At 31.5% G+C, this 12000-nt stretch overlaps 1 protein-coding gene across 1 annotated transcript in view; it reads left to right on the forward strand.

Moving 5' to 3' along the window:
* Positions 1-12000, forward strand: part of LOC134687712 (E3 ubiquitin-protein ligase RNF213-like) — a 111295-nt gene that overhangs the window by 943 nt on the left and 98352 nt on the right. The gene's annotated exons all lie outside the window — the stretch shown is intronic.

Consider the following 12000-nt stretch of genomic DNA (forward strand, 5'->3'; position numbering starts at 1 on the left):
TGGCTAGATTAACAATACAAAATGCCGCTTGGCTACAGTAACACTTTAGATATGCCGCATGGTCAGAATAACAAAACAGATTACCGCTTAGCCATAATAACTAAAAAGATTGCCGCTTGGCTTAAATAACAACAGAGATTGCCGCTTGGCTAGAGTAACGCTTAATATATGCTGAATGGTTAGAATAATAATACAGATTGCCACTTGGCTTTAGTATCGCTTACGATATGCACTAGTAACCCGAATTTAACTTGATCGGACAAAAACGTGTTAACGCTGTTTAAATGAAATTAATCGTCATTTGATAAAGATTGACAAAAATTAAAAATCATTTTTAATTTATTTCAATGCATATCAAATCATTTTAATGCCAGTCAAATAGCTTCGCTTGCGGTCGTTCAATTTAATTCAAGTTGGCGGTAAGTTACGTCAAACAAATAGGCCACGCCCCCGTTAAACTATTTCAAACTGGTATCAATTCGTTTTAAACCGTGTTGCGACCCGAGCTTTTAACAGGTAAATCACTCAAGCAAAACATCATCGATGTATCTTTCGTTTATTTGTTTCAAACTTTATCGACTTATATATATAAATGCGTGTATTCTTATTAAAGTAATATACTTCACAATTTAAACAAATGAATGATCAATACACGTAACATATAAGGAATTTAAATAAAAACAATAAAATATTGGTGCACGGTTTAAAAAATTCAAAACTTGAGAATCTGTTAAAAATAAAATAGTTAGATGTTTAACATATTTTTAATTTGCCCGAATGCAGTAGATCTTTATCTCACATATTCGTTTCAAAACTTGCTGAGTGCTATGAAAACTTGTGAATGTAAGTAACGTATGGTCCATTGCAATGACTTACAAACTTTAGGTATTCCTGTATATTTCCGTTTCTCTTTTTCTGTCTTACTATAGTGTACTCGTTAATTAAATATAGACACGGAAATTAAAGTATCTTACAGAAATTATTTATTTTTCACATAGTTCAAATCGATGTATCTTATAGTTTCGGTCAACAACAAATATTCCCTAGCTGTATATTGATATATGAAATAGCTTGTAATAAAAACAATGTTGTGTTAAATAATAAAATGAATGAACATAATGTTAACATTTGTTGAATTTAATAAACAGTTAAGTCTTGTACAACATTGCAAATAAAGGAACAGCTCAAAAAACTTTTAAAACTGTGTCAAATTGTAATATCGGTCACTGACGCGAAACGGGCGTTAATTGCGGACAAGCAGCACATTACGGTAATTGTGAAATGTGGTTCCGATTCTGTAAAGGGATTATTGTGCTGTCATTCACCGTGACGTACAAAAAGTCTTGCTATAAATAAAAATATATTCGGTATATATGAGATAAATTTTAGTCTGCGATAACGATGGGTTGGTTGATTTAAGTTTTACGACCTTGACTTGCTCTAAGTCGACATTCTCTTACGTCTAATGCATTTTATTTACGTTTAGGGCATATTATATAAGTCTACCTACCAAATTGAAATCAAAATAAACATTATTAAAATAAACAAGAATGGAAAAGAAACAATTATGCACTGTTGCACTGATATAATTTTTATTAACTATATTTTAGCGGTAATGTCCAAATTAAAAACTAATTGTCGTACAAAAAAATAATTTATCGAGGTGCTTTCGTTGAAGTTCGCGTTACATATCAAAATGAATGTGATTGGTCGGAACGTTTGCAAACTTTCAATCCAGGTGTTCTCATCGAGGTCCGCGTTCATTTTTCAATTCAATACACAATATTTCATCTAGGTGCTTTCGTTGAAGTTCGCGTTACATAGTAAAACGAATTTCATTGGTCGGAACATTTGCAAACTTTCAATCCAGGTGTTCTCATCGAGGTCCGCGTTCGTGTTTCAATGCAATACACAATAAGAAGTCCAATATGGTAAAAAAAAAGAATTTTAAACTGAAATTGAACAAAAAAGAAATAATAAAAAATATAGTCTATAATATGTAAATATTTATTTAAGAAAGCTAACAATAAGATGAAAGAAAAATATGTGATGCTTAAGAACATTGATCTGGGCCGTAACAGCCTTATGTTGGAAATTTTAAAACAAAGTTGAAACAAAGGCTTGTCTTCATATCAAATTGTTTTCACGGCCAATTTCTTGCAAGAAGCAAACTCCCATTATGTCAGTGTCGCCCCTGCATGTTTTTGCGTGATCCATGCATGTTTCTGATTTACTTGTCTTTTGTTCATTTACTGTCCTACTGTATGGCTATAGTCTAAGTGTTAATTGTCATTTGAAATACTTTAAACCTGCTTATACTGGTTGGTTCCACGTGAATCTTATGATAATAGTTCATGCATAAATCACCGGAATTTGGTACACGTAAAATGCACGTAATTTTTAAAAATTACATTGTTAAAATAATGGTGGTGTCGTTGCTTCATCCATGCAGAAATAGAGTACTTTAAAAATATGATTCAGTAAAAAGTTTTATAATTGCTCGGTTTTTGATGGTTGTTTTACGGCGGTACGTCTAAACGGGCGCACTACGTTTGCGCGCATTTGAGGATTAAAATGTTTTACGTTTGCGCGCAGCTTTTGATTACATTTGCGCGCATTCTTTTTACATGTATCCTCAGGTAAAAATATTAAAAAAAAATTATTAGATTATAAATGACCATATTTTTTTGTATTTTCATATCGACTATCAATTATTAATTTTGAAAATGGTTTGTTAATTCAAATCATATATTGTTCATATTAAATTCTAAAACCAAGTATAAACTCCGTTATAGTCTATGGTCAAGTTACAATAGATGGGCTTTGTCACAGATTTTCTTAAATTTTGCATACACCTTTGACTTGTTGAATTGTAGATATAGGAAGATGTGATGTGAGTGCCAATGAGACACCTCTCCATCCAAATAACAATTTAAAAAGTAAACCATTATAGGTTTAAGTACGGCCTTCAACACGGAGCCTTGGCTCACACCGAACAACAAGCTATAAAGGGCCCCAAAATTACTAGTGTAAAACCATTCAAACGGGAAAACTAACGGTCTAAAAAAAATATGCGGTTTATCTCTTTTTATTCCCTGCCTTATGAGGCTTATACTAACGGAACGGGTACTGATACTTGTAAATATTTGTACAAATAAATAAATAAATAAATATTACAATCTGTTTTTTTCCTAAAAAAAATTACTGATTGAATTCTTTCAAAATAGGTGCATTCGGAGATTTAGACTAACGGACGGGGTACTGATACTCGAAATAATTGAACACATTTATAAATAAATTAGTATTACTACCTGTATTTTACCTGAGTTTACCTGTCAAAAAAATGCGCGCAAATGTAATCAAAAGCTGCGCGCAAACGTAATGATTTTTGCGCGCAAATGTAATGGTAATGCGCGCAAACGTAATGCACCGGTCTAAACACTGCTAAGGACTCCTTAGTGCACTAAGGACTATACAATGCCACTAAGGACTAGAAAGAGTACTGTTATACGTGTTATTTTTACATATTATGTTAAAGATTGATATTTAATGCATAAATTTCAAATTTTATAGAAAAATAATCATAAATAAAAAAGATATTCAACATTTTCTAGGCACGTGCCCATTTTTCTTTGATATACCGAAAATCAATGAACCGATTGACACGTGCCAAATAATATAACAACTGATTAAACAATCATATATTCTTTAATCTAAGCAATTAATAATTGTATCGAAAAGATTAATACTTGATTATTTTAATAAAATGTGTTGTTCTTATTTAAAAGTTAAAATGATTGAAAGGACAAATAATTTTGCTTTTGTTTCATTTATTTCCCGGCATAGTTATTTGCCATAGGTTTTAATGTTGATGTGCGCCTAACTAATAAGTAAGAGTGTGGTCAGCTTGGTAAAATGTTTATGTGAGAGACATGAAGACAAAATGAATATATATATTTATAACTTTTTTGTTTTTATTTTAATTCCGACAAAGATGCGTTACAAATGGCTTCACTAAAACATGAGTAAATTCCGAAAAAAAAAACACCCTATCAATCATGATTTTTATTTGTCCACTTTCTATTATGAATGTTCCACAGTGTTAAGTACATTATTTACGAATAATTTCCTGCATTTGTCAATTTAAAGTTAAAGATATAATTTTGACAGAAAAAGAGAGTGCTTTGTAAAAATTACTCACTGTTGAAGGCCGTATGGGTAACTTAAAGTTATTAATTTCTGTGTCATGTTGTCTCTTGTAAATAGTTGTCTCATCACCAACCCGGTTTTTAGACAATGAATAGAAGTTAAAAGCTACTACATACTTTAAATTTGGAAGTACCCATGCAGCAGTAAGAAAAACATGCTACAATGCCGGACCCAAGTCCGAATAAAGGGGTAAGGAAGTAATTTTTCTTTTAACTGGCACAATCGTATGTTTTATTTTTGGCGCAAATCATACCATCTAATTTTAAAACATGTGGCGCAAACGTAACATTTGAGAAAAAAAGTTGTGGCGCAAAAGGACGCATTTTTGGCGCAAACGGATATCTCCCACCAATCCTACCACATCATTTTTTATATTGGTTGCAAAATTTTTTTATCGTATTGAAGTCGTATTTGTCCAGAAATATATTGCTCAAACGTGTTCTTCATCTGATAATAAATTTTGAAAATGAACCATTATAGCATACGCACAAAAAAATAATTTCTGTTCAAATCCCTCTGTTTACTTGTAGCTGGCATTAAATAAGTTTGGTTACATGTAGTAATTTTTTTTTATCAGATTATTTAATCACTTTGTGATTGCAGAACCTGCTGCATTGGCTTGTATGTGTGAACGTTATTCGATAACGTCAGCAACGATAACTCGTGGCGTAATGTCAACTTACTGTCAAGACAGACGCTTTTAAAGAAAATAAAGGAATATGGAGTAAACGTATACGGAACAAGTAATCGCACACAAAGTCAATGCTTGACAAAATACAAATAATTAATGGTCAGCGTTTTTATTCCTGTTCATCTTTATATTCCCAAAAGGGTCTTCAACAATGAAAGATTCACTTGTTTAGGGATGACATCAAAAGATCGATGTAGGATAAAAAAAACTTAAATCAAATAGTTTTTTTTTTGGGGGGGTCAACTTTGCTGCAAGTTTTGTTAATCTAAAATCGATTTTACATATATCCCTATTGGTCAATCAATTTTTACCAGATTAAGTTAAGAGGGGTGTGTGTGGAGGTCAGTGAATTCAGTTTTGTATCCTTCATTGAACTTTCGATGTCGTCCCTTACCAGAACAACAAAAAAACACTAGCTAAGAGTACTTAAGTTACTGACAGCTATAGTTCACACTCCTACGTTTGAAGTCTTCCTGTCCATCATCCCGCAATCGTTATTTTTGAAGATCATATAAGTGAATAAATAATTCGATTTTCTGCCTCAGGACCTGCGCATATATGAAATACTTAACACTGAACATTGAACCTGGTTGTAATTTGCAATTTTTATTTGTAATTTTTCCTCACTAGGTAGGTGAAATTATGTATAACATCAAATGTATTGTAAATTGCGAAAATGCATTACGAGCATATTCTATAATTTTAAGTTTGAATTATAAAGAGTTTAATTTTTTTCAAATATTGAATACGCAACAAAATCTCTGTAATTTTACCAATGTATTATTTATGTTTATGTTAAAGGCGTTTGATTGGATATTAGTTAAAGGTAGGCGTGGTTTTCGGTAACTTTCCTCCAATCAACTGGCCTATTCGACAAACATGTGTGCGCTGATGCGTGCAAACTGGCTATTGTAACGGCACATGTCTTACATCAGAATCTATCGTGCGTGACCAATGTTTATTGTAAAATTTCTTGTCATGTGAGCAAATTATCAGACATACAAGTTCTAAAGGTTACAACTTGAATTTGCTTTTTGAAAGATTATTTTCGGCAGTGCCCCTGATATACGATGTAAAGTGTTTAAGAAAAACAAGACTTTAAATGAAGGATGCATATTACCAGAGAATATAATCTGGGACTATGCCAGATATAATGTATGTATTTTATGGCTCGGATATTAACAATAAAATGTTCTGAAAAAATCAAGTGTCCGATAATTTGAATAATCTGATAAAGTTATCTCGATCACTGTCGACAAAATATTATTGCATGGATGGTAAACTGCTGATTTTTATTTCTAGACATGGTTTGTGACTGTTATAATAGACAACTATATGCATTCTGGTTTACGTTTACAAAGAACACACTATACATTTTTTCTGAAATATCAATCCTTTTTGGACAGACTTGCTTTTTCCTTGTATTTGTAAAAAATATAAGACGTTTCATTTTATTTGAAACCCCAAGGGTGACTGGGGTATAGAAATATGGTCACTTGGTCTTCTCCCGACCGGCAGTATAACGTTTGCCGAAGTGGGGCGTCCGTTTGGCTGTGCGGGATGTATCAAGTTCGCAGTCACGTCCGGTCAGAAGGGGGACGTTAAATCCGATGCCTCGTGTAAAGAGAGTGCCACGCTCTTTGCACGTTAAGAACCCTTGCAACAACTCTTTGAGGGGTCCGTAGGTGGCATGTTGCAAGGCAAAATTTCTGTCCCTATCCAATATACCCTCTTTTCCTGTGGCAGTCCAAATTTCCCCGATCATCTTAGATGACCTCTATTACAACAACCTACCTATTGTATTTATTGTTAACTTGTTCTCGTCCTGAATATGCATGAAATATTTGCCACTGGACGTTAAGCAACCAACAATCAATCAATCATTTTATTTGAATACTTCAAAAATTGCTTCAAAATACTATAGGCCTGTATTGTTGTTATTTTTTTAGGGTCAATGACTCCCCCCCCCCCCCCAAAAAAAAAGTAGTAAAATAATTGTATATTTGATTTAAATAATTGTTTTAAAACGTAATAGAAATAAAGGTCAGCCAAACCCAAATTCAGCAATAAGGCGAGTCATTCACCGGGTTTAATTTCTTTTACCGGTTTTGAACTTCTTGTTTTGTTCAATAAATAATAGTAATCTTCTTATCTTGTTCAATAAAAAATAGTAAAATTTACTTTCCATACACATGTTTGACTTCTAAATAACACTAGGAAATAAAATTTGTCACAATTTCGCTTTTGTCGTCTGCTAAAGTTAGTTTAATTTGGTATTGTAATATGCACATGAGATACTTGTCACTGAACGTTGAACAAACAGTAGCTATCCACCAATCCATCAGTGATTGCGATACTTCTGTTACATACCCGTGATTTTGTCACATGTTTGGTACTATTATTTGAACAAAGTTCGTGTTGTAAGCCGAATTTGTCCTACATTTTAATTGCTCTTGTCAAGTAATACATTCCTTGAACTGGTTTAAATGTTTAACTAAATCCTATGATATCAATTTTGTGCATTGGTTTTTTGAAACACAATTTTGTTAATTTGAGCGTGTCAACACCTAGTCTAGTAGTGATTTCGGTTTGTATGACCATACAACATATTTATATATTAGTATTACAGTAAGTTATTGTTTCATTTTACATGTTTACCATTGATAACATCAAATAAAATATGTTGCAGGTTGAACTAAACCATAAAGGAAGGATCTAAAATTTAAACTATGTATGTTTAAACTATTATGAATGCGGAGTGGGGGTATTGCACGATAGCCTCAGTAGTAATATGATACTTTGATATCAAATGGACTACAGTTAAAAAGTTGCATTTACTACCAATCCATGCACAATAGTAAGATGTATGTTCCTGAGCGTATTATGGACAAAGAAAAGGGTTGTGGTGTACTTTAAAAATTTGAACTAAGTATGGTAGAATGGTTGCCATACGCCTTCATATTACAAAAACCACCAGCGTACACTACAGCATAATTACGATTTCAGTTGTTATAGTTCACACACAAATCAATTGGGCTAGTTTAATCTACTGCATGGTTTATTCCATTGGCAATCATATTCAAGAAAATTCATATTCTGTATGAAGCTTGATTGAGCCGTAGATTCACACAGATACCGATCATAGTTATCTTTTCTTCATTTACATAAATGAATGTCGGGAATCGGAATATGGCAGTTATACATGTATCCTCAGTTTATATTTATTTTGAAACATTATCGAACTAACACGACTTAAATTTCTCTTTAAAATTTACTTTGCACTAAATATCTAGTAAATGACTTTACATGGGAATAACTTGGGGTGTATTCGTGTATACTAGTATGTAATGATAATAAAAAGAAACCAACAGCACTATTTGACGAAGACGAAATTAAGGATTGAATTTTAACGTCCAGTGACATATATTACAATGATGTCGAAACAGAACTTGAAATTGACAATAGGTATTCCGTCGCTTTTCCAAAGAATTCACGCTTAGTTGCGATTTCACGTGCTATTTTGAAGAGACATGTTTTGTCGAAATGCACATCTGGTGCAAGAAAATTGGTACCGTTAATTTTATTACAACTTCGGGTTCGCATTATACTTATATTTGTACAAAATAACTAACATTAAAAAAATTGTGATGATTTCTTTAACTGTTCTTGAACGTTCTAGTTTTAATATAAATCTGTGATTTTTCTATATTCGTACTTTCGACGAAGCAAAACAAGTTCGATCTAGACCTAGACAAATTAATTTGATGCATTTAGCAATATTCAATCGTTGTACAAATTTATTGTAGAACATGTAGAAAATCCGTCTTTTTCGGATAAAAAAAATCTACTTTGTTAACTCGGATCGAAAACTTACAATATAGTTCATCCTATTGAAACATGAACGCGGACTACATTGAGAACATCTTGGATTGAAAGATTGCAAATCTACTAATCCAATGAAATGCTTTAGATTTAGAATGCAGACCTCAACGAGAACACCTAGATGAATAACACACTGTAATCTTTAGACCGTCGAACAGATAGCGATAATTCCAGACTTCTTCTTCTTCTTCTTCTTTTAGTTCAAATAAGGTCACCATATAGAAGAATACAAAGTCATACTGCCAAGGAATTGTATATTAGGAATTGTATATTTACAATCCCTTGATGCTGCTGTACATGCCTGATTGACAAAGATTTAATAAAATTGAATTATTCATAAAAATGTGTATCACAATTTAAGTGTTTCTATATTAAGATTGTGATTAAAAATATGCATTTTATGTACTTGTTTTGGTTTGGATTTGTTTATTCAAAGCTCGCGAGAACAGCTGATCTCTTTAGGCCGTAACAGTGGTGGTAGATATTCACAGATTTCATATTCATGTGACAATAATAATGTGTCTGTTTTTTTAAACCAATTTAGAATTGGTGTATATATGTCTCCGCTGATAATAATTCTATGTTAGATAAACATAATTATTTGGAATTAAAAGTTGTATAGTTACAATAAGTACATTTTCAAAATCATTTATTTATTTAGGCTTGATGAAGATCTACATGATTTAACGAATAAATGTAAGAAGATGTGGTGTACTTGCCAATGAATTAGATCACCGTACAGCCTTCAACAACGAGCAAAAACCTAACCGCATAAGCGTTTATATCATTTCCCAAAATTACAAATATGAATTCAAACAATTCAAACAAGAAAACTATCGGCCTGATTGATGTACAACACTTATAGAAAAATATATACAAAAACGACAACCACTGGTCACTGGGGATTCAAACCATATGTCCCAATCGAAAAATAATTTCGTCAAACAAACGGGAGTTCTTATCTACAGAACAAAACCTGGATCCGCCATTGTACAGTCTCCTGGCTAGTATACCTGTAGGATAGTCAAAGATAATGGCGTTAAACAAATATTTTCTTTATTTATGTTTTTATTCCATTCAGATCTTCAATTTGTCGATTGATTAATAAAAAAACGAAGCAAATATTTTAGTTAATCTACCAGTAATTAAATGTTAGTACGATCTTCTGATAAGATTGTAAGACTATATATTGCTATTTGGCTGTGAAATTTGGAGATTTAGTTTTATTGATGCATTAGAAAGTTAAACTTGAAAAAAATCAACCCTAGCTTTATGGTTTATGGAGAGCTAGGCGCTTATCCTATGTCAGTATATGTGGAACACCGTATGGTATATTTTTTGGTCTAACATTGTAAACAGTTCTGATAGTAAACTATATAGATATATTTATAAACTCAACGTAGATGGTGGATTTACTTAGCTATAGAAAGTGGAAGAGTTTATGGTATAGCAAGAAATAATAGAATATGTACTTTTTGTAAAAATGATATAGAGGATGAGTTTCATTTCATCCTCAAATGTCCACGTTTTCAAGGTTTTAGAACAATTTATATGAAGCCATTTTATTGGAAAAAAACCGTCGATGTACAAATTTATTAAACTGATGAGTACTAATAATGTAAAAGAATTGTGTAATTTAGGTAAATTTACATTTAGATCTTTTGAGCTTAGATCCGAAATGTTAAAATAATGTTTGTTTATTCTACAACACCTTCTGCTGTCACATAGTCTGTGTTTATGTAGATATTATATGTATTATTGCTGTTGATATAATTGTATACCTATAGTTTATATAGACTTTGGTAATAAAGATATATACTTTCGATTGGTTGATTTGTATCAAAAATATCTTGAAAAAATATGGATTTTAAAATATTTGGTTAAATCAGAGTAACTATAGTTTTAATCCAAACTATTAAACAGATTGTTTTATCATTTTCAGCAGACTTGGAAATCAGAAATGGAATATTCTCCAAAAGTATTATGTCTAAAACTGTTTAAAGAAAACTTTGAATTTGAAGAATATTTAGACGTATTACGTTATAAAGATAAGATAACGTTATGAAGGTTTAGAACTGAAAATCATCGGTTACCTATAGAAACCGGTAGATGGCGTAGAATTATGAGACAGGAAAGGTACTATGTACTTTGTAACTCTCAAGAGATTGGTTGATATATTTCACTATATTCTAAACTGCACAACTCAAACAGAAAGTAGAAGACCTTTTCTTAAACCTAACTATGTAAGCAGAGTAAATGTTTCGAAATTGGGCACTTTAATTATTTGAAAAAATATTGTGTTTTGAAAATTTTGTGTAAATCGCTCATTCTTGTTGCTCGTTTCAAGTTGTGCAAATTGTCATACGCAAAATCTGTATGTTAATATTATATGTAAAAATATCTTTCTTTTTACCGTTAACTTGGTTTTATAAGAAATAAAGAATCTAAATTAAATAATACAATTAATTTTATTTAGTTTTTTGGATTAAATTACCTTAAATTAAAGGATGTGAAAAGGTATATAATTGTAACTTTTTCAAAGTTCAAGTCAGTGATCAATTATTGATTTAAGTGAATAAATCAAATTTATTTTCTCTAGGAATAAATCAAATCAGGAACATATATATTGTAAGGTATACTGTTCCCAAATTGAATAGTATACAAATCATAGTAATAATTATTCATCAGCGAAAAGGATAGTATTTGTATTGTGTTTGAAGAATCGTAAAAGTGTTTTATTTTCTAAATTCTATTTATTTACTCGGACATCGTAGAGTTTAAAATTATTTTTTTTACCATTGTGTATTGAATTGAATCACGAACGCGGACCTCGATGAGAACACCTGGATTGAAAGTGTTCAAATGTTCCGACCAATGAAATTCATTTTACTATGTAACGCGAACCTCAACGAAAGCACCTAGATGAAATATTGTGTATTGAATTGAAAAATGAACGCGGACCTCGATGAGAACACCAGGATTGAAAGTTTGCAAAAGTTCCGACCAATGACATTCATTTTGATATGTAACGCGAACTTCAACGAAAGCACCTAAATGAAATATTTTATTTGTACGACATTTAGTTTTTTTTAGACATTACCCCTTAAATATAGTTAATAAAAAATATATCAAAGCAACAGTGCATGATTGTTTCTTTTCCATTCTTGTTTATTTTAATAATGTTGATGTTGATTTTAATTTTGTAGGTAGACTTATAT

Source organism: Mytilus trossulus, chromosome 10 (genome assembly GCF_036588685.1).
Source record: "Mytilus trossulus isolate FHL-02 chromosome 10, PNRI_Mtr1.1.1.hap1, whole genome shotgun sequence".
NCBI classification, from domain to species: Eukaryota; Metazoa; Mollusca; class Bivalvia; order Mytilida; family Mytilidae; genus Mytilus; species Mytilus trossulus.